At 35.1% G+C, this 24,487-nt stretch overlaps 1 protein-coding gene across 8 annotated transcripts in view; it reads right to left on the reverse strand.

Moving 5' to 3' along the window:
- The window catches only part of LOC108147939, an 89,714-nt gene that overhangs the window by 25,304 nt on the left and 39,923 nt on the right, over window positions 1-24,487 (reverse strand). For 5 of the 8 annotated variants that reach the window (XR_001774537.1, XM_017274723.1, XM_041710538.1 and 2 more), the window contains one exon: window positions 9,671-10,784. The gene's annotated coding sequence lies outside the window, so the exon portion shown is untranslated. Of the gene's footprint in view, window positions 1-2,324; window positions 2,376-9,670; window positions 10,785-12,052; window positions 12,456-18,973; window positions 18,989-24,487 lie in introns of those variants that run through there. The other 3 variants (XR_001774538.1, XR_001774536.1, XM_041710540.1) reach the window with 3 other exon arrangements.

Here is a 24,487-nt window from a genome sequence, read left to right on the forward strand (position 1 = left end):
TTATTTTTTCGGAGCAGACCAAACTGCAATTCGATACCCGAAAGGCAAAATACGAAATTCCCCCAATGCATTGATGATTTATTTATGCAGCAGAGCACATACAAAGGGTAAAAATTGATTTCTGCATTCTGCCAATTTATCGCTAAAAAATTTATTTATCAACAAAACTTTGGCGCAACTGACAAAGCAAACAAAGTTCTCCCTTTTCCCCCGAAATTCCCCCGTTGGTCCGAACAGTATTAATGGAATATTGCCGAAAATTCTGCAGAAAAGCGCAAGCAAACAAAAACATCCTACACACACACACACACACAGAAACACACTCTAGAGCTGAGAAAAATCGGCAAACAAAAACTTTCAAAGAGGAAATACAACACCCAAAAAACGGGAATTAAATTTTTGCTCCTTTTATTATTTTATGCTGCTGCTGCAGTTTGCTGATTGTTTATCTAACGAGTGGTATGGAAAACGGGGCGTTGGGGAACTGCAGTATTTTCAGCCACGCCCCGAAAAACTAAAGGAAATGAAGTTTTGAGGCAACACATACGTGGACTCGATCGAAATTATATTAGAGCAGGAGCAAAAAAGAAAGGCGGAAATGGACAAAAACTGCACATAGGCAGAGGTGGAAACTATAGGGAGATGAGCCCAGGAGATAAAAAACAGGACGAGAAAGCAAGATTAATGAATGGGCAAATGCCCAATGGAACTGCTAAAACAAAAATAGGAAAGCCACGAAAAAACAATAATCCTACTGCAGAATGCAAATGAAAAATCATTTCGAACTAAAAGACAGCCACTGGACAATTGAAAAGCAGTGGGAAAATTGCAATATACCAAAAGAAATATTTATAAACAAGTATATGCATGTGAAAAATTAAAAATACTTTAAGCTTTTTATAAAAAACTAGTTAAGTTAAAAAATCCCTCAAAAATTCATATAATTGAATGATAAACTTAATTTAACTTGCATAACTTGCAGGCTTGTTTTTTAAAAGGAATTCAATGATATATAAATAAAGTTTTATTTTTTTAAAGTTAAAACTTCCCAATCTAAAAATAAATAAATTTTAAATCAAGAATGTGGTCACTTCCAGAAATAAATATATATTTTAAAACTCGTGAATTTGAGCCCCTAATTTAAGCTTAAAAGAGTGCAAACGAAATTCCTCAACAAAAACCAGCATTTAAAACATTCTCTATAAACAATTTGCGAAACTTTTCCTTGGCCAACTCTTTAGCACATGCACCAGGAGTTTTCCGACCTCAAAAGTGGGTGGTTATGAGTGGCTGCAGTGGCTCAAAAACAAGGAACTGGTGGGTGGGTGGCTTGCAAGCCACTGCTATGCGGGTGCTGCAGAAAAATAAAGAAAATCCCTACAAACTGAGGCTCGGACTAGGGTCGTTTCTAAATTAAACTTCATCATCGTCCTCACAACACAAAACAAAAGGAAAAGTGGGTTCGTGTTTGGATGGGAATTTTTGTAAAAATTGCATAGCTTTTTCCCTTCTCTTTTTCGCTTTTACGCTAGCCTGGACTGCAGAAATTGGCAGCAAAAATATAAAATGGGAACGGCAGAGAGAGAGAAAAAAAAGGAAAGAAATCAGAAATTATTGTAGATTGCAGAGGACCTGGAACTCTAGGACCTGGGTCCTGAAAAGTCTGACCAGCATGCAACCACCCAAAAAGTGGGTGTGGGTCAGGTCGGTGGTTGGCATGCAAAAAAGAGAGCAAGTGAAGTGCATAAATGGATTTTATAACGTTCCGAGAGCCTGGGCTAAAGTAAATTTATGCTTTTTAATGCAATTGCAGGACGAGCAGACCGTAAGTGGGTGGTGGGTGGTGCGATATTGGGTGGTGGGATGTTGGGTGTCAGGTTCACAGGCCATTCTATGCTCCGTTGGTCCGGGCTAAAAGCATTCAACCAATGCTCTTCGTTTCTGGCCACCCAGAAATATATACATATATATATATATATATATGCAAAAAAGAAAAAAGTATAAGCAAAAAAGAAAAAGAGTTGAGCCTCGAACCTCCCACTTCTTTCTGCAAAATGGTTGTTGCAACGGTCGTCGGATGTCGTCGACTACGTCGCCATCGGCCAGACAAAGTGACATTTGTCGTTAATTGCAAAATTTATGGTCAGGAATCCCAGAGAAAAGCGAAGAAGGGCGTTGGTGGCGGTGGGAAAGCCCTGGCAAATGGAAAATGCCTCAAGGGGCTGCTGGACTTAAATGCAAAACAAATACGACAGAGAGAAAAAAAATAAATGCCCCTTAGAAATGAGAAATTTTTATGCAATTATAGCGTGGAAGGAACTTACGTTAAGCCATAGTACGTCCCAATTAGTTCGAACAAAGACACAACTGCTTACCTGCAAAATAAATAGAGAGGAAATTAAATTATAGTACATTTTGTTTAGGTTATTATGTGCAAAAAATATGAAGAAATAACAAAATCATGTTAATAAACAGTATTTCTTACTAAAGATATATGTAAAATAAACTAAGCCTTTAATTGAAGATTAAACATGTTCCCTAAAATTGTAGTATTAATACAATAATAGTTATTTATATACAACAATAAGAATGCTTTAATTAATGTTTCTTAAATAAATTAAATAATCAAAAGATATTTTTTTCATATCTTCTTTTTATTCTTTTAATTGAATCGCTTTACCAAAAAATAATTATATTACTAATAATATGATATAATTATTTATTTATATTAGTTATTATTATTTATATCTTAGGCAACAACATGGAACTTCACAGTACTTTTACAAAACAAAAATAAACAAAATTCTTTCAATTAGTCTTGTTTTTGCTTGATTCACTTTGTATTTTCCTACTTCCAATCAATGATGTATCAAAAAAATGATAGCAAGTGTTTTTCATGTACACTTCTAATGAACTTGGTCCATCCAACGAGTCAAAAAAATCGGTAGAAAAAATATAGAATTCTCCACTTTGCACATGCGACGTTGCCGTGGCTGCATTTTGCCGTAATTAGTGTGGGTAACTAGGTGGCCCAGAGGTTGTGAAGGCCCCAACACCTCGGCCTTAACCCCCCACCGCTTTTCGGGGTCTGTCTATCAGCCGTGCAGCCATGTGTGCAGTTAACCCTTTTCGGGCCCATCCATCCACTGACATCGAGTGCACTTCAAAGTAGCAATTCAATTTCATGGTTGCGCCTCAACCTCCACGATGAAAAAAAATCTACTCTTTTTCGTGGTAGCTGGTTCCTGTGTAAATCACGTCCATAAAAATGTTGCACTCGAGTTGGTGCATTTTAATTAGACTAAGGAAAAACAACAAAAAGAAACACAGACTTCACTGCAGGCGGTCGGTTTTAAATGTGTTTTATCAGCGGTCATCGCAATGTAAATAAAACACCTTGCACAAGATTCGAGGTAGCGAGAATCACCCACGCATAACGCCAAATGAAGAGCCCAACCGAAAAAGAAGTCTGAGAAAATCCATAAATTAAGCTTGGTATACAACATCATCATCATTGGGCTACCAAGTGCAAGACTTGCGTAAATGCATTGTTACTTTGTTTGTGCGAGATTTGGGCGCGGGGAAAAACCTATATCCAAACAAAAAACTATACCCGAAAGTGTGACTTCCAAACATATGATGATTCAGCGAAGCGTATGGCAAAAGACAATGTAAGACTTCGTTTTTTGGGGGTGGAATTCCTGCTTGACTGCATTTTATAGAGCCAGCGAAATATTACAACGTTGCATCCTGAAGTTTAAATTAGAAAATGTAGTATTTTTACTTGTTATTTTATGTTGGCTTTAAAAAAATTGTTAAATATCAAATGACAAACCTTAATAAAAAAGCATGCTTATGAAAAAGCATGCTTATTATACAATTACTATAATTTTCGAATTGATTTTAGCATCATTTATCTCTCCAAAAACTGTTCCTTATAATCTTACAATTACCTCCCACTTGACAACAAATAAGCTGCTCCTTGGATGATTAGTTTCCCATTGAGCCAAGCCAAGTGCATCATCATACCATCCAAAGTTCTGAAGTTCTGCATACCAAACGAACCAGAAACGGCCAAAGAAGCAACAAAGAAGCACATACAAAAAATACACAAAAAACGACAACGAAAAAAACCACAAGAATGGGGCGGAAGAAAGAACGCCCTCGAAGGGCTCTAACGGTAAATGCTGCATATGTGTTCTCTCTTTCGTTTTTGGTAACCCTTTTTTTTGCTGCTTTCTTTGTTCCTTCTTCCACTTGAGTTCGCTTTGTTTTAACGGAAGCTGGCGCTGTGTGTTGTTGTTTTTATGCTTTTTAATTTCCTTAACCATTTTTCTTTTGTGCTTTTTGTTCCACTTCTCGCTTTTTTTTTCTACCGCCGAGTGCACTCATCAAGCGTCTTTGGAGGAAGAGAGATGGCTAGAGGATGGGGAAAAAGCCAGGAGGAAAACACAGAAGAGGAAGTGGCATCATCGAAGGTGGAAACGCATCAAAAACAAAGTAAGGGCTAACAAAAATCAAGTATAATAAAAAAAAAACATCTCGTGTGACAGAGACAGTAACAGATTTTTTACAGATTGCGGCAATTTAAGGGAATTATGTATGGGTTGCATGTGTCTTGAGTGTTCTTTTCTGGAGTGTTTGCGTGTATTATACTTGACATAATTAGCTGCTATTAAAAAGAAATTGGAGAGGCTGAAGGTTCTCCAATTAAATAATCATTTCGGTTCCGTTCCTTTCGTTAGAGGGAGATGGGAATTGTGTCACCATTGCATTTTAACTAAGATTGAAATTATAGGGTATTTTTTTTTTTAATCACTATTGTTAGTTTTTCTATAGATGAATAAGAGGAAGCATTTAGTTTTAGGTTAAGCTAAAATCTATTTGGAACGAAATATTGATTACAATTTCTGCAAGTTTTACATAAATGTATAGTTTATAGTTTATTTTGATTGATCCCCAATCAATCCACATATTGAAACTAATTATTTTAACAGGCTTCGATTGAAAAAAGCATACATTTCTCAATTAGAACTAACAATTTTTAAGATTCACAATCTATCTGTATCTCAAACTGATGATCTTCGCATTGAAAAGCTTTTTCCCCAATGAGCGTGGCGCCTAGAAAAGCTTCCAAAAAATGCTTGATGTAAAGCTCCCCAGATCTCCCCATCTCTCTTGCTCCCACTGCATTTAGATTAGGCCTACAAACTATAGGTTTTTGTTAGTGCTTCTGAGACCATTTTTAGACTTCCTTGTTTTGTTGTTGGTTTCATGATTTTTTTTTTTGGGTTGGCTAGTATAGCCTGATATTTATTGCGCGTGAATGTCATTTGTGAAGCGGGAAAAGCTCTACGCACTGCAAAAGTTTAGTTGTATTTGTAGTCAGAGTTTTTTTGGGGCCTATCAGTGTGCGCGTATACGCACATTTTTAATTATGTTGTGCCAGCTCAAGGTTTTTTCTATCGCTGCTGCCGTTTTATTTCTTTTTTTTCTGCGTTTTATTTTTGTTGCTGTGCAGGCTGCCCCTTACGCACTTTGAGCCAATTTAATTGTAGGCCACGCTATACAGTTTTTCGTTTTTTTTTTTTTTTTTTGGATGCAACTTGTGAATTTTTTTTGCCGAGAGCGAAAAAGAGATAGTTGGAATTGCGGAAGAGAGATGGCAATGTGACAAGTGTACATAGGCCTATGTATGTGCTTATTTCTTTGTTTGCTATTTTTGTACATAGCACAGACTTACATTTGCCTGTGTGTAATTTTGTATAAATTTTTTCTGTATTTTATTTATTTGTTGCGCCTTTCTGCATGTGTGTCTGTATTTCTGTGCGTATTTTGTGCGCGTTTATTCTGTATTTTGGAATTATCAGCATTTAGTTCTGGCGAACTGTGATGTAATAGGCTTTAAATTGACATATTTTTATTGCCTTTCGTCTGCCTGCAATTTTATTTAATTTTTATTGGTTTTGTTGTGCTTTTAAGATGTCTGACTTTTAAAGAATATTTTTATTTATACGGAATTTTGATTAGCATGGTTTTTATGTTTTAAAAAAAGAAAATGTTTTGACACATTTGAAAATATTCAAAATTTCATCAGCAATATTGCACTTCTACTGGTTCAAAGAAAAAAATTGAATCGAACAACTAACTTATATTTCACCTCCCTAGAAATATTGCATTTTTGATCAAAAAACCGCAAAAAACTATTGAAATATGAGTGATACAATTGTGCAGTGTGTTTTGGTTGAGATTCCACAATTTCCTCTGTTTCATCCACGTCATATATGCCATTTTAATGACTCCCACCACACATACACACTTGCAGAAATGGCAATGAAACTTTACACATTCCAACTGTTCAATGCAGATAAACCAAAGCCCCCCAAAAAAAAGAGGAACACAGAGAGAGAGGAGGGAATAGTGCGAAAGAGAGGTAGAGACAAAGGGCGAAAGATGTCCGCCCATGAAATGCGTTTTCTATTTGTGCAAAGTATTCATTCGGCCATATACACACATGGATACGCACACATATGCGAATACATTTACCACCCACACAAATACATCGCTCGCATGCAAAAGTTTCGTTTTTTTATTGCGTGTGTGAGTGTATGCGTGAGTGGCGAAGTGGAGCAAAAGGCAACTGGCAATTAGCAACTGGGGAATGGCCAGAAAAAACCCCACAAAACTAGCGAAAAACGGTACAAAAAACACGAATTGACTTTGCCAAACCCCAATAAACATTGCACATACAGCAGCGTTCAAAATAAGTATTCAAATGCGCCAGGTATAACATGCATTTCAGAGAAATATTAAAATCAAGTCTGTTTTGTAACATTTAAAATCATGTTATTTAGATATGTACATATATCTAATTCAAAAAGAATACGAATAAATCCGTTTCAAATAACAATTTTCTAGAATTAAAATAGAATCAAAAAAATTGTAATTTTTATTATTTAAAACGATGTCTTTAAAGATTAGTGATTTTGGTTAAAAGAGAATACGTTTTTGACCGCAGCTGTAAGTTCCCAAAAAATGTGTAAGCTCTCCCACTATCTCATTCACTCTTTAGTTAGGCCTATGGTTTCTCTCTCTCTCTTTAACTTTTGTTTAAGTGGCATGGAAACGCAGAAAAGAAAAAAAAATTTGTCACTTTGACTGACACTGACAGGTTTGCAGACCGCCACGCCCCCTTCGCCGCCTTAGCCAGTTTACAGCCCTACCTTCTACCATATTTTGCAGCCGAAAAAAACTTTGCTCACTCACATTTTTTTTGATAAGCCTAATTAGCAGTTCATAAAAGCGATTATTTCATATGAATTTTTATTATCAAGTCTCGTGTAAGTTTCATTTTGTTTTTTTCCTTATTTTTTAAGTCTTTGGCAGCCCTAGGCCAAGGTAAGTGCGTGTCTTGGCTTTAATGGTCTATAAAATTATGAAAAAAGATAGTTAAATTAAGCTTTATGATATTTAAGGGATTTCCATAGATAAATGAAGGTATGTTTTTGACTTTTGCATGGTTTTCAGAATTCAAAAAGTATGCTTATAAGGTCGAAAATCTGTAAACTTTCCAAAAATATCTTTAACTTCAAAATGTATATATTAACTATTTAAACGTTCTCACGCATGTATTTTTGTTTTTATAGACCTAGAATAAATGCATTTGGAACATCTCAATCGTCTATTTTTCGTCATCCCTAAAAAACTCGGCTATAACCACTGTAATTACAATCAGGCAACTGACAATTTCTTGCAACGCTGTTGCTCTGTTTCGCTTTCTTGGTAATCGGTCGCATTAAAATTCAAGCAACTGCAGTGGCAAGTCATAAAATTTAAACAATTTGAAGAAGAGAACCGAAATGCGTTCGGCTTTTGTAGGGAAAATGAATGGGGGTTCTTGCGGGGGGCTGACTGACTGTGGGCTAAGAGCATATCATAGACACTTTGCGCAAGTGCCGACAACAAAAACAGCAAATAAAAAAGAAAATAATGAAGTCGGTTGCATTGCGTCAGTTACAACATAGACAGAAAAAAAAACTGAAGACGACGAAGAGGGAGAAGCCGCGCAGTCTGCTCCAAAGACAATTTATTCTTAGAAAAAACACTAACGATTGTGCAAATGCACGTGAGAAGGCAGAGGAAAATGGAAAAGGGCGGCAGACAAAAACAACTCCACAGCACTTCCGACAAGGGAAAATGCAGCAGACGAAAAACTAAAACAAAAAGCTATGACAAAGGCTACACAGATAGAAATGATTTTTATTAATTTTGTATATTAGTAATGTTTTAAATTGAATTATACAATATATTATTTAGACAGTATTTTCCTTCAAACGTATAATAAGAATATTTAATAACTCCTTATATAATTAAAAAAAATTCATCTTGCAGATAATAATTCAAATATTTTCTAACACATTATATAATTGAAAAAAACTATTTCGCAGATACTTTTCACGATCAAAAGTGTTCAATAAAAGTATATTTTATAATTTAAATATTTATAACTTAACTCTCATTTATCTTTTAGATATCATGTAAAACATCTCAAAGATACTTTTGCCGTCAATAAGATATTAGGAAAAATACCTTGTAGATACAACTTGTGTTTTATATTTTTGTATCTTTTGTTTTGTACTGTTTTGAACTTTTTTTCTATTATATTCAAATAAATAAATTATATTTTAGATTTTGTTTTCAAATTATCTAAAATATAATTCAATCACAAATCAAAATTATTAGAAATCCCCCACTAATTTAAAGCTTACAATCTTTGCTCAATTATTTTCCGTGTAAAAACTTAAACCAAAAAAAGTAGAGAAAAAAATTGTTGTGCATTTAATTAAATGCGGAAGACCCCCAGCAACAAAAACAGAAACTACAATTTCAAGCGCACGCAATGGCGGGCCAACCCCAACGAGGGCGAGCGAGATGGGGCGATGGCCAGAGCGAGAGAGGGCGAGCGGTACAAAAAAGTACACAACGCACAAAATTTGGAACACGCTGCGTTTGCTAAAGTAGGTCAAAGTGGCAGCGGCGCCGGCAGCGCAGTCAGAAAATATTGCGTGCCAACTGCGACGCACTTTTTTCGGCTTCCTTTTTTTTGTGCAGCGTCAAGAAGCAGAAATAATATATTTTTAATTTATGCACAACCCTAAAAAGTATCTACACCCCTTTAAAGTTTGTGTGTGTGTGTTTGTGTGTGTATCTACACATGTAGAAATGTCAAGCAAGCAACTTTTGCTTTTTTTCGTTATTAATATGCAACTCCAAGTTTTGAGTGTCATAAATCATACGCAAAGTGCGTAGACAATTTTTTCTCTTGACCAAAAAATGTTTTTCTTCTTTTTTTTTTGCATAAATTATAATTGTAATTAGAGGCGGTTTTTTTTTTTTTTTTTTTTTGTTGAGCTGTTACCTGTAATTGTTTGCAAATGTTTGTGGACACTTTCTAAAACAACATTTTTCATTTTTACGCACTTTTTCGTGCGTGGGGAAACTTTAAGAGCCATTAAGAAATGCAGAAAGTTGTAAAAAAAAATATCTTTATATACATAGCAAAATTGGATTGATTACTTATAAAAAGTGAACTTGTTAATCAAGATTTGCTGGAGTTTATAACAAATATTATTATTAAGTTATTGTTTAAATTCAACTTTATAAAACTCACCTTAATATCCAATTGCAAATTTTCGTATTAATCCAAATCCAGAATCCTCAATTGTAAAACTTTTCACAAATGTTAATTTTGAATTTATAAGTTTTTTTGTTTAGTTTATTAAACTGCACTTCTTGCACTTCCTTTGCCAAACGTTTTTTGTTCTTATTATTTTTCAGTTTTGTTGCTAATTATTTAAGTATATATACTCGATTTGTTTATCAAAAATTGTTTACCAAATATTCTTCGATATAATTTGTAAGCATAGATATATGTATAGGTATATATATATATTTTATAAATACATGTATTACGATTGGTAATAATTTTTTGTTTTGCTTAATATTTTTGCTTTGCTTTTTATCGAAACGAAATTTTTATGCAAACTAACACACACGTTTTCTTTGCTGCTTTTTTACTGTAGGTTGCTTTTACTGTAGTGATCACTGTAGTAGTTGCTGTTGTTGTTGTTGTTCAGTTGCTATGGCTGCTGCTGTTGTTGTTGTGTTGCTGTGTTTAGTATTGCGTATGTCCGAACCAATAATTTTGAAGAGTTTACCAATTTGGTGGCTTAAATTTTTGCGGTTTTTTGCGTTTGTTCTAAAAAGATTTCCCTCCGGTGTTTAAACTGATTTTGGGCTGGTTTTCTTTGCTGACGGTTTTGTTTTATATATTCTTTTGTTGATTTAAAAAATTTACATTGATTTTATTTAGTTTTGCATCTTAATTGCAAAACATGTTCACGTGTGGACGTTTGAGATAATTTAAATTTGTTATTTTATTTGATGTTTTATGTTGCACGCAGCTTTGCCAAAAATCGTTTTTGTTGATTTACTATTTTGTTGAATTTGATTAAAGACCAAAAGTTATGTTGCCAATTTTAAAATTTTGCGTTGATTTTCGAAAATGTTTTTGTTTAGTTCAATTTTTAATTGAATTATTATAATTTCACGAAATTATTTTCAATTTAATTGTGTATTATTTAGAGGGTTAAATGTTCAAAATGTGTTGCTTGATTGGCATTTTGTAGCATTTGCCGGTTTTGTTGTCGTTTAATGTTTTTCTTGATGTTGCTCAAATTGGTGTTGTGATTGGCTCGTTGAGGCATTTTCACAGTGACATTAAGCTGTAAATATAAATAAACGGGTGAAAATCGTTATTAGAAAATGTATGTGGAATTTGAAAGAGTAACAAGCAAATATATATATATTTTTATAATAAATGCTCTCTTTTTAAAAATATATAGTAGTCTATAGTTGGTTCTTTAACTTGCAAAATATATATTTTTAAATTATAAAAATCCCATTTGTCACACTTTCCATGAAATCAATTAATTAAGTTTTTAAGTAATCATTATGTGCAAAGTGTTCCCAGAACATCTTGTTTCTGACACAATTTTCTTATCAGCAAACTTATCGCAGCATATATATTTTATATTGTCGTTTTCGGATTTTAATTCCCACTTGCCTTCTGGCAAATGTCTTTTATTCCACAGGCTACCCAAAAACACTTTATTTTGGCGTTGGGAATTGAATATTCTGGGACAGGGGGAACATGTGTGCACATACAAACTGAGAAATACAACGCCTGATTTCAGATTTTAAGTTTTTATGTTTAATCTTTCGGCTTTTCCGGTCTCGTGTTTAAAAATCTTTGGGATTTTAATTGGGGATTTTATTCATTTTGTTTAAGTCAAACAATCTTTAACATGTTTATAAGCTTTTTATAGTCAAATGTATTTCTTCAAAAGGTTTTCACATCTTTAAAAATTTATTCACAGTAATTCAACACTGGCATCTTGCTATTGAGCAAGTGTCCTGGCGATTAATTGCATTTCTCGTTCTTCCTTGCACTTCTTGCACTTTCCTTCATTCTCCCTTAATTGTTCTTTCTCCTTTACACACTGGCACACACACACACACTCGCTCAAACACCAAAACACAGTGCAAAAAAGGGGTTCAGTTCACTGGGATTTCGCCTTGTTTGATTCCAGGGGGAGGCGGAAAACGGGGAGGGTTGTTTATTGTTCCATGTTCCCCTTGTTGTTGTTGTTGTTGTTGTCGTTGCTATTGCTTTTGCTTATTTTTCTATTGTTGTTGCTTGATTAAAAATGCAGACGTTTTCGTTATGCATAAAAGTTTTTACTTCACTTTTTCCCAGTTTGTGTTTGCTTTTTCGCTTTTTATTTTTTGCCTACTCAATCGCATTTTGTGCTGCGTTTTTATGCCGCTTGAAATTCGAGTTGCTTACGCACACCCCAAAAATTGTGATGAGTTTGTTAGAAAATCAAGTACGCACTCACAATTGTAAAATTGCAATTGTACTTCGGTTTTTAACAAGTACTTTACTTTGCACTTTTTTCTAATGTGATTATTTAGTTTTACTCAAAATTACCTTCCAATCACTGGTCGAAAAACCGTTTTGCAACACTCACGACGCACATTCACTTAACATTTGACACTGGACAGTTATTTTGTGTATTTGCTCGTTGAAACACAAACAAAACGTAAATAATAATTAAAAAAGTTTTTCGCACTTTTCTGCTTTTTTTTTGCACTTTGACCGCTGCAGTTTTCCGAGTGAGAAAATATATATCTTTTAAGCGGTTTCGTTTGAATTTTGTCGGTTTCTGAATTTCGAAATTTGAGAGTTTTAGTTTTTAGTTTCCTGTGGCTGTAATTTCTGCTGCACGAGAGACGAGAGGCGAATATGCGAATGCGAAATGCACACAAAACGCTGCTGCTGCTGCTTCGAGCTGCGAGCACCACCGAAACCTAGAGCCGAATAGACGAGCGTTGTGTTCCAAAATTTCGTTTATGGCCTATCAGCCGGCGGGCAGCGACGTCGACTGCGGCAGCGGCAGCAGCGGCAGCCACCACCAATACCAAAAGCAAAAGCAAAAGCAAAGGCAACGGCAATGGCAGGGCAAAAGCAACAGTCGGCGGCTGGGAAAGAGAGCGAGCACAAAAACGCAGCAAAGCAAACACACAGCACTCTCTGCAAAGTGGTAGACAACCACCTTAAACTGTTATTTCAATTAAAATAGCAAAATAACATTTTAAACTTGTTAAAATGTGTTATTTTGTTGCTTGAATTGGCCACAACACAGGCTGATTGCAATTAATCTATCAACCATTTGCAACCATTTTAGTCTTTACTAAAATGCCCTTTAAACATATAAGACTTGCAACCAAAAATTAAATTTTTTTCAAAAATCTTTGTGCCACAACTCAGCCTAATTGGATTTGAACAAAAGACTTTTTCATAAACAATAAAACTTATTTCCTTTCAATTAAATTATATAATAAATAAGTATACTCATTCATTTTTTTTCAAACCTATATTTATTATTTGCCCCACTGTGCATTGAGTGGAGCTGTGCCGCAGTCGCAGTCGCAGTCGAAAAATCCAAACAAGTTTCGGCTGCGTGCTTTGCTTTTGCTTTTGCGAAGGAAGAAATGCGAGCAGAGACTTTTGTTGTTGTTTTTTTGTTCGCTGCCGCAGAGAGTGCGCCCATTTTGCATTGGTTCCAATTGGATCCCTCGCCCCCGCCGCATAAGAGTGCGTTGGTGTGGGTGAGAGGCATGCAACTGTGTATGTGCGTGTGGTTTTGTTTTTGCAAATGCAAAAGTTATTCTCACTTGTGTGGGAGAACGGAGCTCTTTTGCTCTCCGAGAGAGAGAGACAACCACTTGCGGTTCTTCTCGTTGGGCTATTAATCCAATTGGAATGCAGGCGAGTAACTTGCAATTGACAAATTGGAGGGTTCCAATTAGGATTAATGAATATGGATGAAAGGATAATGCACTAAAACCAAATATATATTTTTACCAATTTTTTTTTGTACAATATTTACTCGCGGCTTAAGAGATAACCCCGGTTGCAATCGCTTTTTTGCATGCCTTTTTCTGTGTGTATGCACTGCCGCCCCAGGATAAAAATTACATATATCCTTATAATCCGGGGGTGAGTTTTCGTCCTCTCTCCCTCTCTCTCTCGCGCGCGCTCTCCCTCTCTCTTTTGCAGGCGCAATTGCATAAGGATAAAGCAAAGGACATGAGGTAATTTAGGAGAACTCCGCTCAAGTGGAAAATGTTTAGGGAAATCTCGCCCAGAAATAGCAAAAGCAAACCTAAACTTGGTCTTAACCTATTCACGCAGCGGGATATTTCCATCCAGGTGGTCTCTAAATACTAGATGCAATAATAGGCAAACCACTTTAAGATGGGCATAAAGGAAAAGGGTTTCATAAATGCTAAAACAATTTTAATTGCATTTTTTTTGGGTTTGTTTAACGATGCACCGAAGGATTTAATTTCTTTTTTTTTACTATCTTTTTTGAAGGGTTCTTCGACAATAAATCGCCATCAGTTAAAAAGAATTCAAACAATGCATTTGTAAATTTGTAAGATAAGAAGTTCTCACCAAAATACTGGATAAATTTGCATAACCCTTGAGATCTTCCCGATCAAACCATTGAAATTCGAACAAAAACCCTCAAAATGCTTGACATTTTTCACCCAAAAACTTCCCTTATTCCCACAAGTGTCACTATCCCTTTTTTGAATGCATTTCCTTTACAGAAAAATATCAAATTCCTGTAGAATCGAAACAATTACATTTTAATTTCAATCAAAAAACTTGAAAAGTTATTCATTTATTTCGATTAATTAAAAGTTGATTCTTAACTGCCGGCAAACGCAGAAACAAAAACTTTAGAAGTAAGGGCAAAAATAGTAAAAACACAAAGAAACAAAAGCAAAACGAGTTTTAAGACATCAGATAAATATTTTTATTTTTAAATAAATCTCGAAGAATAATTGTTATAATTAAGGAGAAAAATTAAAGAGCAGAGGTGAAGAAACAATAAAAATCATATAATTGTTCGTTAAAGAGCATACATTTCCTTTCAGTGCAGCAATGCCAAAAACAATAACAATGCGCCTTGGTTTTGCAGTGAGAGAAAATGGGAGAGAGAAAGAGCAAGAGCGAAGCTTTTTTGCGGCGGCTCCCCATTCCTCTCCCCACCACCCCCCACAAAATATCAAAGAATGGAGAGCGCATGTCGCACTCACTCTCTTGAGAGAGCGGCTGCTGCCATTTTATGCACACACAATGACAATGAAAGCTTGCTGGACGCAAAGGGGTTGGGTCGGGGTGGTGAGGGGGGCAGCCGAAAATTTACGCAATTCAAGAAACACGTGGAGTGGCGACTGCGCTGCCAACGTCGCTGCTTTTATGCTGCTGCCCAAAAAAATCCAACTAGCAAAAGCTTTTTGCCTCTTCCGCACACCAATGCAACGCCTATGTGCATACAAGCATTTGTGTGTGGGTGTGTGAGAGAGTGCGTGTATTGCGTATTTTTGGCATTCAGCATTCAATGGCCGCTCTGCCGACGCCGACTGCGGCGCCTGCAGCGACGCCGGCAGCAGACGCATGTCGCAGGGACGGAATTTCAACTGCAGGGCAATTAATAACGAAATTGATTGAAATCCATTAAATTAATTGCCAACATTAAGTTTTTGGTCCTTTTTCATACAAAAAATGTAGGCTTGTTTTTTAGAGTCTTTAAAACTAAAGTGCAAAACCTTTCAAACTAACAAAATAAGACCGCAAGTACAAAACATTTCTTTCCTAAACATTATGAAAGGGAATTAATTTAATTAAGCAAAAAAAAAAAGGATTCTGGAAAATAACGACTTCAATATGTTATGTCACTATGCCAAAACCCTTTCGTTGGGGAAAGATTCACTGCATTCTTTTGGTTGGGCGCCCCCCTAATCTTAATTCCCACCCCCCAAATCCACCCCTGGTCACCCGCTTCTCTTTTGGCTCTCATTCTGCTTTTGCTTTTGCAGTACTGCACGCACTTTTTGGGCCTATCTCTTCCCCATCCCTTCATCACTCAACTTTTTGCTTAGCTACACAACTTTTGGCTTAACACAAAGAAAAAAAAAACTGAAACAACATGGCGGATGAGTAATAAAATAATTTTTTTATTTTTACTTTTAAGGTTAATAGTTAAACGTTTTTTGTTTTTAATTAAAAAAAAAGTAAATACAATGGTAAGAACTTAAGTGTGATTTGAACCCGGACCTATGGTATCTTTACTGTTATGTCTACGATATCATGATAAATTAATACTTATAGCTCTTGAAAATGTTATAGAACTAATTATGATTTTACTGTCTCTTAAAAAACATTAAAAAAATGTTTTAATTTTGTATACTTTTATTAGGTTTTCTTTATTTTCTGTGCATTTTTGTGGGTGGTTGGGAGTTGGGAGGGGGTTGGTTGAAGGGGGCGAAAGGGAGGGAGGGGTTGTGCGTTATATGCTCCACTTTTTGGGCTGCCGAACCACAGCCCAAAATTCTGTTTTTGAACGCACTTTTGCAGCTTGCGTTTGTATGCTTTTCCATATACACACAGATACTGTGTGTCTATGTATTTGTGTGGGGCGCGTGCGTTGCGCTTGTGTGTGTGTTTGCATTGGTGTGCGCGCATTTTTGGGTGTGCGTTTTTTGGTATTTCGTGAAATTTTAGCATTTATTTGTTATGTACTCAAACTGACGTCGCTGCAAAGTTGCTTTTGCTTTTGCTGCTGCTGCTGCTGCTGCGCTGCTTTTGCTGCCTTTTCTCCCTCTCTTTCTCTGTTTCTCCCTCTTTTACTCCCTCTTTCTCCATCCGTTTGTTTGTGTGCGTGAGTGCGTAGGCTCGCCTATGTACACTATTTGGCAATTACATTCGCCTTATATACCTATACACTTGCACGTCTATATTTATTTGTTTGTTTGTGTATTTTGTATATAAATATGTTTGCTTGTTTGTGCTTTTCGCTTTTGCTTTGGGGCCGCCAAAAAAAAATCCAAAAACAACAACAACACTCCCCAAAAACACACTGTTTTATGTGTGTATACTGCATTTTTATGCCCATGAAGGGTATTACTTTTTGGGGGTTATGCGATATGGTTGCATAGGGTATATAATTGTATTTATAAGATAGGCAGTAACTGATCAAAAAATTCATTTTATAACAAAAGAAATGCGTTTAAAATTGAATTGAAAACAGATTTGTTGTTATATATCGACTTTATGCATTTTATTCCTACCAAAAACGAGCCTAGATTTATTAATATTAAGAAATTTGATTTGCTTGGGATAATAATTAAAGCAATTCAAATTGTTTCACTGGATAACATTTCTTTGCACTTAAGAAATTGCTCTTTTCTATCAATGCATAAATTTTCCAGTCATTTAATTATGTTATTGAAAATTGGGACCTTAGGGACTTCCAAAAAATTGCACAAAAATAAATGTTATGCTTGACATTTGGTTTGGCATTTGTGTTTGTAATGCCTGTCAAACAAACAAATGCTCACACATTCGCCTTGCTTTTCATGGACATCCCACCCACTTGAAAACCCCATCCCCTTTTACACCCCCTACCCACCAATTATACCCCCTCTCCACCCCCTTTTCACATATCAATGTTGTTGCGATTTCAGATAAGATGATATCATTTGTTTTTGTAGCATTGCCAGCACATTGAATTTCGATTGTGTGAGTGTATGTAATTGTATGTGGCAGGGTGTTTATTTATTTTCGTTTTTATTTTTTTTTTTTTATGTTTGGGATTGGGCATTCTTAACTTTTTGCGACTGCATCGATTGTACCGCTCTATATTTTCTTATTTGATTTCAATTCTCTGGAACCAGTTTTATGAAGAAACTTAAGATTAAGAATGTATCTTTAAAAACAATAAGCAAATGGGGTTTCTTTCGTTTTCCTCGAACTCTTTTATACTGATTAAAGTTGTTTGTTGAAATTAATAATTTTGCAGAGTGTTTTTTACAAAAAACAATAATTTTTAAGCACTTGAAAATTATGAAAATGGGATTGAAAATATTTACTAGTTTTGTTTTTTTCTTTTGCTAAAAAATTTGTTTTTAAAGATTATTAACTAATTAATATTAAATGTTTCTTGAAATCAGCTAAATATACATTTTCATTCGAAAGGAAAAACTAAACAAAAATTTCCCTGCAAAAAGAAAAACTGTGTCGCAGTCCCAAAAATTATTGCGCATTTAAGCCTGTCCTCCCATTCAAAAGTCCACTTATTCATTCAAAAGTAAGGCGAAAATGAGCGAAGGAAAACAAACAATGCGGAGAAAAGGAAAGCAGACAACAAAAGATAAAAAAAGGGTTTCAAGGACATTTTACACATAATTTTTACTACCTTAAAAGACCAGGCCACCCACGGGGAAAACGGAAAAGTCCTGGCTAATGTAATAATTTTTGTGCTCGGCTTTTGTCAAGGGGAAAACTCCTGTTGCTCTCGTCCTGATTTCGGCACCAAGTTGAATGCTCTAATACCCGCAATCGGTAGTAAAATAAGGGGACGCAAAAAGGGGTGGAGGCACTGCAAAATATAGTATAAAAAGAAACCAGGATGTAAGCCAAAGTTCTAGCACGACGACATTGATTGCCTTTTCACCTTCGACCCATACCCATACCCAAACCCATACCCACATTTAAGAAGGTTTCTTTACCTATACCCATTCTTTTGCATACCTCATTTGTTTACCTTGCGCGACCCGGCGAATCGATTATTATGATTTGGGTGAATGAACTTGAGTGGGTTGACAACAATCATTTGCATATGAGCAATATTTTGTTTCCGTATTATAAGAAATTACAAGAAATGCTAAGGATCTTTAAAACTAAAACAAATTTCAAGTACTGAAGTAAACGATTCTGTTACAAATAAACTTTTATTCAAAGAATGTTTTTAGTTTTAACTCTCCAAATTTATAAATACAAAAAGAATGATTTTTATATTTCATTTTTGTCCCATATGAGCGATTTTATACTTCCTGGTATCAGAAGAAGCAATTAAAATAATTTAGTATGTTTCAAATAATTTCCTTTAAAGTGTAAGTGCTTTAGCAAAAATGTTTGTGGTACTAGTTTTCTAAATTCTTAAAAAATAAATTCTTTTTCACTTTTAGGTTTTTAATGCTTTAATTTTCTTTATTACTTTATTTTTCCAATAAATGTTCATTTAAACTAAACCTGCACTGATTTCGACTTTTCCAAGTTCGAATTTAGGCACTTTAAATTGTAACACAATAGTGAACCCCATTAACAATACATTCCAGCCATTGTGCCGAGGAGGAGAGAACACCCAATATGTTCGAAATTTGCTGAATGAAACACAGGGCTATGTGAATTAGAGCAAACAGCGGGTGGATGGATCCACAGGGCAGGGGTAATGTAATTTAATGATGAGCATCGGGGAAAAACTGGGTCACTCACGCATGTTTGTCGCTGCAGCAACAGCAACACTCCGACTAGATGTGGAGATAGGTTAGACGTTCAGATACACATCATCAGCAATGGCAAACTACCAAACTACTGAACTACCGAACTAAAGCCAACCCAAAAAGACCCCAGACAAAGCGACGCGATTGTGGAAAGCGGGGAAAGGTGGTGGTGCAGGGTGTTAGAGAGGTGAGCAGTTGGTCGGCTGGTGGTGCATGCAAAATAGAATTTAGGTACAGTGAAATATGTTTAAGTGAAAATCAGATAAAGCTTGTTGAGTAACAGTTTAATTCAAGCAACGTAGTAACAGTGCTTTAATTTTATATGCTAACTGTGCAACGTTAGAACCCTTTGGGAATTATAGTGTCACAGAAGTATAAACAACTTTTCCTTTTTTTATAAAAGCTGATCTTTCATTCTTAGGCCTGTTTTTTCAAGTTAAAATGCCTAGTTTTGTAAGACCTTTATTTTATTTTGTATATGATATCATAGTTTTTGTTGTGTTTTACCCACTGTAGCTCAAATTTGACCGCTTGTGACTGCTGCAGTTCACATTCGCTACCTTTCTCACTTCCTCCCCTTGTTCAAATGCAATTCTAACATACAAACTTGAACAACAATTTTTTAGTTCGCTTCTGGTTTTTTTTTTGTTGATGTCGTTTTTGGTGAGTGGAAAATTGGGTCACTGCATATAATCCAAATGCGAGTGCGTGTGTTTTTTTTTTGTTTTGGTGGATGTTGCAACGATGGCGCTGATGTTGCCGCTTTAGCTTCGTATATTGCTGATGTTGCTGCTGTTCTCCCTTTGATCTTCGGCCCGATTGTTGTTTTTCTTTCTGTGTTTGCCCTTGCCTCCCACTGGGCGGATTGGGAAATGTTCTGAATGCAATCTATCAATCGCTGGCGATCTTGCTGCTGTGCGTGTGCAACCACCGAGCAAGTTATGTAAGAGTGATATTTTGAGCGGGAAAAATAGCTATTCCATTAAACGTGTTAATGGTACTTGGCAGAAAAATCAACACAATTAAAATGATGTTTTTTTTTAAATATATTTACTCTATGGGAAATAATATATTTACGGTAACTATTTCTTGAAAGTTAAAAATGATTAAAACACATAAATATTGATTCCATTTTTTACAGTATTAATAAACTTTGAACTCATTGTAATAAAAATACTAAATTAAATTTGTAGAACTGCGAATTTCCTTTCAAGTTCACACTCCATATAATCTTATTTCGTACAACACCCTAAAAGCAAAAAGAAAATCCTCTCAGGCTTGTCACATCATAATAAAATCACATTTAGTGGCCAAAAACAAGGACCTTCAAACCAATTAACCATAAATTAAATTAACTAAAAACGCAAAGAGGACGAAAACAACAACAAAAAATGGTATAATACGGAAGACCAGCGTATAACCCCGAAAACAACTTAATAGCCACAATTGTCAAAGGTTTTCCAGTTTTCTTTTTGGCTTTATTTTTTGTTTTTCCGCTTTTTCCCTTCCCTTATATTTATATTTATTTTATGCAGACGAAAAGTTAAAAAGACTTGCACAATTTAATGGGCACAAAAGGCAGCGGCAGAGAAAAACAACTGAAATTCCGAATCAAAGACAGAGAGACACACAAAATGTTCATAGGCAATTCTCAACATTTTCTTTATTTGTTTATTATGCATGAATTGTAAATGTTGAGCCAAATTGCTGGGCCCAAAAACCTCATGGAGGGGGTGGATGACGTAAAGTTTTGTGCTTGCAACAGCAACCGGAAGAATTCAATTGTGTGTCAGATGTTTAAGATATTGGCGAGGGGTTGGGGCAAAAGTGGGTTGATTTGGGGCGGGGGCGGCAATCCACAGGCAAAAAGGCAATTGTGAATATTAAAATCTGTGCGGGAAATACTGCTGAGGAAGATATTATTTGCATGCCCTTACGCAAAAACGGAAGATGCTGCTGAAGCCAAGAGAACAATTATAGATTCGGAGTTGAGGAAATCAACCAAACAATATATTCATATTTTATATTAAATTTAAATCTTGTGCAGTTAAGCTTCACTTTAACAATTACGAAATATTTATACAAAATTGGTAAATTCTTTGAACATTTTTCAAAAATAAGTTTCTAAGCCCCGTAAATGTTAAAATTAAATAAAGTTAAAACTACAAATTAATATATTTTAACAAAAAGGAGACGAAAATATAATTAACGTATCTACAAAATGTACAGCTTTAAAAAGTAATCATAACCGTGTACCTATTTGTAAAAGCAAACGCTAAATGACTTCCATTTTAAGCCAAGTTAAACGCAACCTACTAAGCAAATTGCTTTATTAATTTTTCAAGCACCATCTGATTAACAAATTTCTAGTGAAGCTATGTGTTCATTTTAATATTTTCTGGGGTGGAGACCTCCGAAGATTCACTAAAAGTTTCGCCGCGACTGGGGAAAATCGCAGGCAATTTCGATTCCCACGCGTGCACAGTTTACGCCTGCGAACTAATTGCAAATTAATGACTTTTGGCGAGCGCGCAGAACTATGGGATATAGGTATATATACATATATTTGCGCATCTCAAAGATACAAGAGCCCTTGGGCTCAGGTTAATCAATCATTTTGTCTATTACATGCCTAGGAGTAAGACAGAAAAGACAAAGTATTTCTATCATATGTCTGTCAATTTGTACATAATTACTTTGGTTATTCTTTTCCGAGCGATCTAGAAGAGGTAGAAAAGGACGGCAATAGAACGTAAAAGCATTGCAATTTTTTTGCACACAGCTGCTATCTCTTTTTGACCCCCTTGTCTTTTTCAGAATTGCATTTGTATGCGCCAATTGATCGTGAGTGTATGGGTGAGCTACAGTATCTGTGTGAAAACGAGCTTTTTGCGCATTTTAACAACAACAAACGATTCTCATTGGATGCGCAAAAATGGCGATCGAACTGATGGCGAAAATATGTAAAAAATATACATTTAACAAGTGCAAAGGAAATTGATTATCACTAAAGTAAATTTTTGTTTTTGAAGAAAAATATTAATGGTATTCAATATCTTAAATATTCAATAAAATAACATTATCGGAGTTTAATTGTACAAAATATATTTATATATACAGAAACAAATTGAAATCCAGGCTTAGTATGATAAATAATAATTCGTAGTTAATAATTAGTTATAAATCATATTTACAATCTTTTCAAAATTAAAATCTCCTTTCGATGACCATTTACAAATACAATGATCCCCTGATCTTAGACCCACAGAAATTTACAACTTAATCGATTGAACAAATTAATGCCCTATTCGCAGGCCTATTAAAATTGTATTTAAAAATCATTTATCAAACACTTTATTACGATTTCAATCAAACAAGCAAAAACAAATAATATTTGCCATACAAAATTTAATATTTAACGAGGCGATCTCCAAAAACATAATCAGATGTGTGAACAGCTCCAAAAGCCAAATTTAAACAGAATTTCCCGCAATGCAAAAATAGTGTTGAGCCCCAAAAAAAAAAAAAACAAAATAAAACAAACACGTTTTCGACATTGTAGAAATATAAAATCTTGGAAATTTGTTGTAGTAGCCTTGTTGCTATTTTTGTAGTATTTTTTTTAGTTTTTGTTAATCTTTGTCGACGAGCCGCGTGGACATGAAATTTATGGGATGTCAAAGGGCCGTATAATCTGCTGGGGAGCGAGCGAGATGGGGCGGGGGGGGAAAAGAGAGGGTGCGTTGGATTTTTGGCGCGTGCAACGAGAGCCGCACTCTTTTCACGCACTCAAGCTCTCTCTCGCTCGCTCACACACTAACGCACACAAAACGCACACAAACGCACACGCACGCACTTTGCCGATTACCTCATCGCAGCGAATGTCAGCGCAAAAGCAAAAGCGCAAAGCAATGGCAGCACAAAGCACAGAGCGCAAAGCAGAATAGCAACAGCAGCAAAGCACAGGCTGGAATGCGTGCGCATTAAATTTTGAATGAGTGAGGGGGGTCCATGCTCAAAGGCCATGCCTACAGTGCTGCACATTAATTTAGTTGCAGTTAAAAATACAAAAAAAAAATATAAAACCAAGAACTTGTCTTTGAGAATTTCTGAGAACTCCATAAAATTATGAAAATAAAAAAAAATTGAATTGTAAATGCTAATAAATATTTTGATTTAAAATGCAAAACGAAATTAATTTAAATTTCTTAATTCTTTTATAAAAACAATGATTGAAAAACTTGAAACATAATTGATTTCAGTACATATAACTAAATCAACTTATTAAAAAGACAAAATTGTCTATAATATTTCAGTAGATGTACGTTTTTTTGTTTTCTTAATTAACTGACCCTTTAGTATATAGTGTGTTTATTTAAACTTCCTTATTTTTTTCCCCTCGTCTGTTGGTTCTGCCTGCTGCGATCTCCATGTTGATGGCTTCTGCGTTTCGCGTTTTGCCTTCTGGCTTTGTTGTAAGTTTTGGAGCCCAAGAACTGGTCCAGGCAGCATTTGAATTAATGATCCATTGTTGTTGCCGCTGCGGCTTCTTGTTCATCAGTATGCCAGTTCATGTTGTTTTTCGGTTGGTTTTCTTTTGGGTTATGGGGTAGGTCATTCTGCCTGCCTTGTAAATGCCGGAAATGTAGCTAGTTTTGTAATTTTCTGATTACAAGACGAAGTTCCACAATTACATTCGCCTGGGCTTGACCATTTTGCATTTTACTACTTTTGGTTTTTTGTTTATTTTTTTGTGCTTGAGTGGCAATTAATCAAAAACGCCTGAAGGCATAGAAATCTCATAAATCAAAAAACAAAAGGGTGTGTATGAGAGTTGGCTGCACTCCTGAGCCTCCTTTCATCAGGTCCTCTTTTTGGTTTTTTCACGCAACGCGGAAAGTATAACATAATTATACTAATTTGCATTTCTAGGATGGTGGATTATGAAATGTGGAAAATGTGCGTAAAAACTATTGTAATAATAAATCAAACAAGTGGGGACAAATCGTATGTGACTTTTGGAAAACGAATAAGTCCACTCTTCGAAATTGTTACATATCTGAAAAGTTAAAATACTAAGAGTATACATTTTAATTTTAATATTTAATAATAATGAATTAAATATTGAATAATTAGCTTTATAAATAATAAATTATAAGATATTTCTCTATTAACTTACTACTAACTTAATTTACAATGTATTTACAATATATCTTAAAGAATAATATACTCTTTCGCTTTAATATTATTTTAAAATTAATTGATAAAACGCAAAATTTTCATCAGTAAACAATAAGTTAGCAAATATACCCATAGAATGCACTACAATGCGTAAAAAAATCTCTTAACTAACAAAATCATATATCAAACATTCAGCAAAAGGTTTTTCTAGTACGTGCACATATGTAGCTGCGCCCACGAAAAATAAAAAAAAAACAGAAACTATAATCAAAGCCATAACAAAAGCAAAACCAAGGCGGCGTATGCGTAATATAATTCTTTGTTT

Source organism: Drosophila elegans, unplaced genomic scaffold (genome assembly GCF_018152505.1).
Source record: "Drosophila elegans isolate 14027-0461.03 unplaced genomic scaffold, ASM1815250v1 contig_814, whole genome shotgun sequence".
Classification (NCBI taxonomy): Eukaryota; Metazoa; Arthropoda; class Insecta; order Diptera; family Drosophilidae; genus Drosophila; species Drosophila elegans.